The sequence below is a fragment of the Leucoraja erinacea genome, chromosome 1 (genome assembly GCF_028641065.1).
Source record: "Leucoraja erinacea ecotype New England chromosome 1, Leri_hhj_1, whole genome shotgun sequence".
NCBI lineage: Eukaryota > Metazoa > Chordata > Chondrichthyes > Rajiformes > Rajidae > Leucoraja > Leucoraja erinaceus.
Window position 1 is genome coordinate 157,244,149 of NC_073377.1, and position 6,148 is coordinate 157,250,296.

Below are 6,148 nucleotides of genomic sequence, written 5' to 3' on the forward strand. Positions count from 1 at the left end.
TGGATTGGATTCAATTTATTGTCATTATCTCATAAGAGACAACAAAATGGATTTTCCTTACAGTCAAGTAACATTAAAATAAATAATAAATAAAACATATTTTAAAAAAGCACAAACGCAGAAGTCCACGACACAACATAACCCCACAGTGGCACCAAAGCTGGGGAAGGTACCATAGTCCAGCCAGCCTCCTGCACCTATTTTCTATGTTTCTAACTCAAATCTCACAACAGAAGATTTTGGGAAGGCTAAGTAAGGAAACCTGAACTGGTGGAAGTAGGTTTCCTGGAAGTTTTCAGATGACTGCAAAAATGGGCTGTATCGATGAGGGAAGGGAAGATGAGTACAGAGGTGTCAACTACTTTGTTGAGTGGTGTGGGCTGAATCATCTGCAGCTGTGGAGCATCTTGGACAATACAGCTCACCCCCTCCATGACACACTGGTCAACCTGAGGAGAACCTTCAGCAACAGACTGGTTCCACCAAGATGCAGGACAGAACGCCACAGGAGATCCTTCTTCCCTGTGGCTATCAAACTGTACAACTCCTCCCCCTTCTGACATGGGGTAGACTGACTCGCCTCCCCAATCTTTGCACATCCCCAATCCTTTCCACTCATCACTTTAATTTCACGTTTCATATATTGTGTGTTTTATGACTGTAGGCAGATCAAACATTTCCCTCCTGAGATAAATAAAGTTCTATCGTATCGTATCATGTCGTATAAATTGCATTAGAGAGAAAGGCAGGTGTCAGGTAGATCGGACCAGGAAGGTTTGATGAGTGTGAGTATGAGATTGGAGAGTTGGAAGAAGTTACTATGCCCGGTGGGATCAGGACCTGATCATCATGAGCTCCATTTAAAGAGACTACACCCTTGTGAACTGGAGTCTGGCAGTGGCAATTGCCACTCTAAGTGCTGAAATAAAGCACTGTAGAGTAAGTGCTGAAATAATACAGGATAACTAATTATTTGGTCAATTTGTTAAAAAATACAATGGAAACTTCTATAGAGTCATGGAGTTATACAATAGACAATAGAAAAACAGGTGCAGGAGCAGGCCATTTGGCCCTTTGAGCCAGCACTGCCATTCAATGTGATCATGGCTGATCATCCCCAATCAGTACCCTGTTCCTGCCTTCTCCCCATATCCCCCGACTCTGTTATTTTTAAGAGCCCTATCTAGCTCTCTCTTGAAAGCTTCCAGAGAACCGGCCTCCACCACCCTCTGAGGCAGAGAATTCCACTGACTCACCACTCTCTGTGAGAAAAAGTGTTTCCTCGTCACCGTTCTAAATGGCTTATCCCTTATTCTTAAACTGTGGCCCCTGGTTCTGGACTCCCCCAACATCGGGAACATGTTTCCTGCCTCTAGCGTGTCCAAGCCCATAACAATTTTATAAGTTTCAATGAGATACCCTCTCATCCTTCTAAACTCCAGATTGTACAAGCCCAGTTGCTCCATTCTCTCAGCATATAACAGTCCCGCCATCCCGGGAATTAACCTTGTAAACCTACGCTGCACTCCCTCAATAGCAAGAATATCCTTCCTCAAATTATAGTCATACAACAGAGAAACTGGCCCTTCGGCCCAACTTGCCCATACTGACCAAGATGCCCCATCTACACCTGTCCCACCTGCCCGTGTTGGTCCATATCCCTCTAATCCATTCATGTCCGTGTACTTGCCCAAATGCCTTTAATACCTGCCTCAACTACCTCTTCCAGAAGCTTGTTCCATATGTCCACCACTCACTATTATTGTGAAATAATCTCTCTGGCAATTAAATGTAAGAATAAAATCTTTGAATTCTATTATTTAGAGTTTAATAGTAAGATTAAACGAGAACTTACCAGTTTGCAGTTTGAAGTTTGATCTGTATTTTATGAGGAGTTACGATGAGGGATTACGTGAAGAACCCCGCCACGGCGCATGCGTGTCATTCTTCAAAGCAGCGGTGTGAAATCACAGATAACTGTAATGACTAAACATAGTAAGATTAGAGAAGAGATACCAGTTAAGTATATGATCAAGGGTGGGAGCGGAGGGCACGTAATTCCTCATCGTAACTCCTCATAAAATACAGATCAAACTTCAAACTGGTAAGTTCTCGTTTAATCTTACTTCGGAGTCACGTGAATGACTACGTGAAGATTTTAAAGCTCTGTGATTTCATGCCGTGGAAACGAGTCCATGCATCACGTCTGCCTTGACTGTAGGAGGAATTGTGTTAACATAATTTGGACATGAATTCGACATTGAAATCATAAAATTTGTTAACACAAATTTATAACCCCTTTTTATGGGTTTAAATTAATTTACAGAACTTAAAATTGTTTCTGCAAATGTTCCAGGTTTCATTACTGGTTTATTATAAAATAATTGGAATGTTTTCGAAATCCTGCTGCCTTGAGAATTTGGCCCATTGGTACATCCAACTGTATTGCTGCCGATGTGGCTGGAGCCCTGAATAGTAAGCATCTTTTAAATCGATGCTGGCCATTGAAGTAACCTTTGGAAATTAATTGTTAAGGAGTAACAAAGGTATCTATTTTGTCAGATCTATGATGATGCGATAACCATCATCTTTTTTGTTTTTGATAAATATATTGGACATGAATTCTAATGGTTCGTGTTGAGTTTTCTCAATTACACCTTTTATGTAAAGCCGCTCAGTTCAGCTTGCACTTTTGATATTCCTTTATCAGAAGGCACGAACATTCGGTTCAGTATATGTTGAACTGGAGGGCTGTACTTGTGTATAAACTCTATTGTATATCCCTGGATACTCTTAAGATGTAAGTATCGGTTGTTATCATGCTCCATGCATTCCGAAAGAGTGTAATCTCCACCCAACCTCCGTGATCCCTGTATATTGTAGGGAACCAGACCCACCTACCTCCATAGTTACCGGTGGCAGGTTTACTTTTTGTAGGTTCTTTGCTGCTGTTGTCGCGCTGGGGTCTGGATTTTCGGTTTGGTTGGCGTTGGAGGTCCCCGCATCTTCCAAGAAGGCTGGCCTGGGCCATGGCCTAAAAAGACTCATGTTTTGGGTACCGGGCCTTCGAGCTTTCACCAGTTCTGCTGGTGGGTGCGTGGGGGTGCTGTCGTTGGCTGTAGTGGGTTCCAGTAGGTTCTCTTGTTCTTGCACCCCCTGAACACTTGTCTTTCCTTCTGCGGACCCCTCTTCCAGGTCAGCCTAGAACTAACCCGCAGTGCTCCCCTCTGATGGGGTAGAAGCACTGTGCAGCCCTTCAAGAGGTACTGCTGTGGGTTTATCATAGGGCCCACAGTGACCCGACTCCATCTCCCGGAGTCTGTCACGTTGGAGCAAAGCTCCACACACCGCTCCATCCGGCTCCAGCGCTCACGGTCGCTGGCCGCCCGCGGTTGTTCAAAGTCGGACTCCTCCGAGTCCACGACCTTGTTTGTTTTGTGTCTAGCCTTTCCGCCCGGCCGCGTGGATCTGGCCGGTGCGGAGGCGACATCGGGCACAGCTGATCCCACTATCGGTGATCCGAGTGCCGCTGGCTGCTGCTGGCTGCCCGCTGCTCCGCGGTCCTCCCTCTCCAGCTTTGTTCTTACTGCCCTTCCGTGGAGTGGATATGGCCGGTGTGGAGGCGACATCAGGCACAGCTGATCCCATCTAGCCCACCAGCTTTGTCGCAGCCCGTTGGTTTCTCCACCTGAAATCAGCATGGTAAAACACAAAAAGACCGCAGCTCTTACCTGCAGGTCCAAGTTAAAATTGTTGCTACGGGTGAGCGTCGTTCCACCCCGTCTGTTGCCGTTATTGACTTGTCCAAAAGTCAACGGCCCTCTTTAAATAGTCTCCCGCCCGGCCGTGGTGTTCTGGCCGGTGCGGGACCAAAAGTCGGCACAGCTGATCCCTTACGGGGCTTGTGCCTTCAGCTGCTGCTGGCTCCCGCAACTTCGCGGTCCTCCCCAGCCAGCTTCCTAGCAGCACTTGTGGACACTATTTTGTCCAGCTTCCCCCCCTGCGAAAAACCCAGCGCGGGGAACATTAATTTTTGCTTCCCTCTCCCGCCCGGCCGGGTCCGGTGCGGGAGCGAGTCGGGAGCGAAAGTCGGGCACAGCTGTTCCCATTACGGGAGATTAGCGTGCCTTTGGCTGCTGCTGCTGGCTGCCCGCTACTCCGCGGTTCTCCCCCGCCAGCTTTCCCGCAGCCTTCATGGATCCGGTCCATGTCTCCACCTAAAAGGTAAGTGGAAGGAACGCAGCGTCTTCCTACCTGCTGTTCCCGACTTTCAAATTCTGGAACGCAGAGTCTCCTTACCTGCTTTAAAATTTTGCCGCTAGGGGAACGTCGTTCCCGCTTGCTGTGACTTGTTTCAATGCGTGTAGCGATATGACACGCATGCGCCGTGGCGGGGTTCTTCACGTAGTCACTCACGTGACTCCGAAGTAAAATTACTGTTGAACTTTGTATGTAATGAATAAAACTTCATTTGACCTCAGGAAATACAAAGAGTAGCAGATGCCGATTAACGAAAAAAGACTCAAAAAGTCAAAACATCAAAGGTGAAACATAGAAATGATTTGAATTAACTGGAAAAAACAAGGGCACATCTGTGACACCACTGTCATAAATTATAATCCTTCCCTTCAACCCTTATAAGGAAGCTGCAGTTAAATAAACAGACAATTATTCGAGGCTATTCCTGCATCGCCAGATTTCTGGACCAGCTTCAGTTCCTTTCAAGATACTTATCAGCTTTAATTCATAATAGGTTCAAGATGTGAATCCTTAACGTGCTTCTTACAGAGTCTAAATCAATATTCCCATTACGTTTTACATTTTAAGCTGCCCAGAAACCAAACACAGGTGCCTTGATTCAAAATGTATCCAATAATGTGACACCAGTGGTAACAATCGGGACGCCTTTGATGATTGTAGCAGCAATTCAGTTCCGACATCAAAAAATAAAGTATTCACAATAACTGAATTCATTTCTGCAACAATATAAAGGTTTTTTTTCTCGAGACAACCATAATGCCTCATGCGGTTCAGAACACATTTAGCCTTAACAGGGAGGGTGAAGTGATCCATATAACCAAATAACAATTACAGCACGGAAACAGGCCATCTCGGCCCTTCTAGTCCGTGCCGAACACTTACTCTCACCTAGTCCCATCTACCTGCATTCAGAACATAACCCTCCATTCCTTTCCCGTCCATATAACTATCCAATTTATTTTTAAATGATAAAATCGAACCTGCCTCCACCACTTCCTCTGGAATCTCATTCCACACAGCTACCACTCTCTGAGTAAAGAGGTTCCCCCTCATGTTACCCCTAAACATTTGTCCCTTCATTCTCAAATCAGGTCCTCTTGTTTGAATCTTCCCTACTCTCAATGGAAAAAGCTTATCCACGTCAACTCTGTCTATCACTCTGATAATTTTAAAGACCTCTATCAAGTCCCCCCTTAACCTTCTGCGCTCCAAAGAATAAAGACCTATCTTGTTCAACCTTTCTCTGCAACTTAGGTGCTGAAACCCAGGCAACATTCTTGTAAATCTCCTCTGTACTCTCTCTATTTTGTTGACATCTTTCCTATAATTTGGTGACCAAAATTGTACACCATACTCCAGAATTGGCCTCAACAATGCCTTGTACAATTTTAACATTACATCCCAACTTCTATACTCAATGCTCTGATTTATAAAGGCCAGCACACCAAAAGTTTTCTTTACCACCCTATCTACATGAGATTCCACCTTCAGGGAACTGTGCACAGTTATTCCTAGATCCTTCTGTTCAACCTCTGATCCAGTAAGTCACTCTCAACGTTCCCGTTTTAGAGATGAAATAAATAGGTGATCGTTCTCATGATAACTATTACAAAGTAGAACGTGATTTCCTAGAATGTTTCAATGAGGGCCTGTCATGTAGACCTTGGTGATGTGAAGAAAACTTGTGATAACAGTTGGGAAAGTGGAAGAAATTGTTTCCTTCAAATCCCGACTGACAATTTCCAACTTTGTTGGAATTCCCTAGTTCTGGGGATAGGGGCTGCAGACCATTATATCATTTGGTTTCAATCAGGGAAGGTGAAGAAAACATTGGGACAGATTCAAGTAAGTTTAGGCATGCCCCAGTTTTCATATTATCAAGACCGTG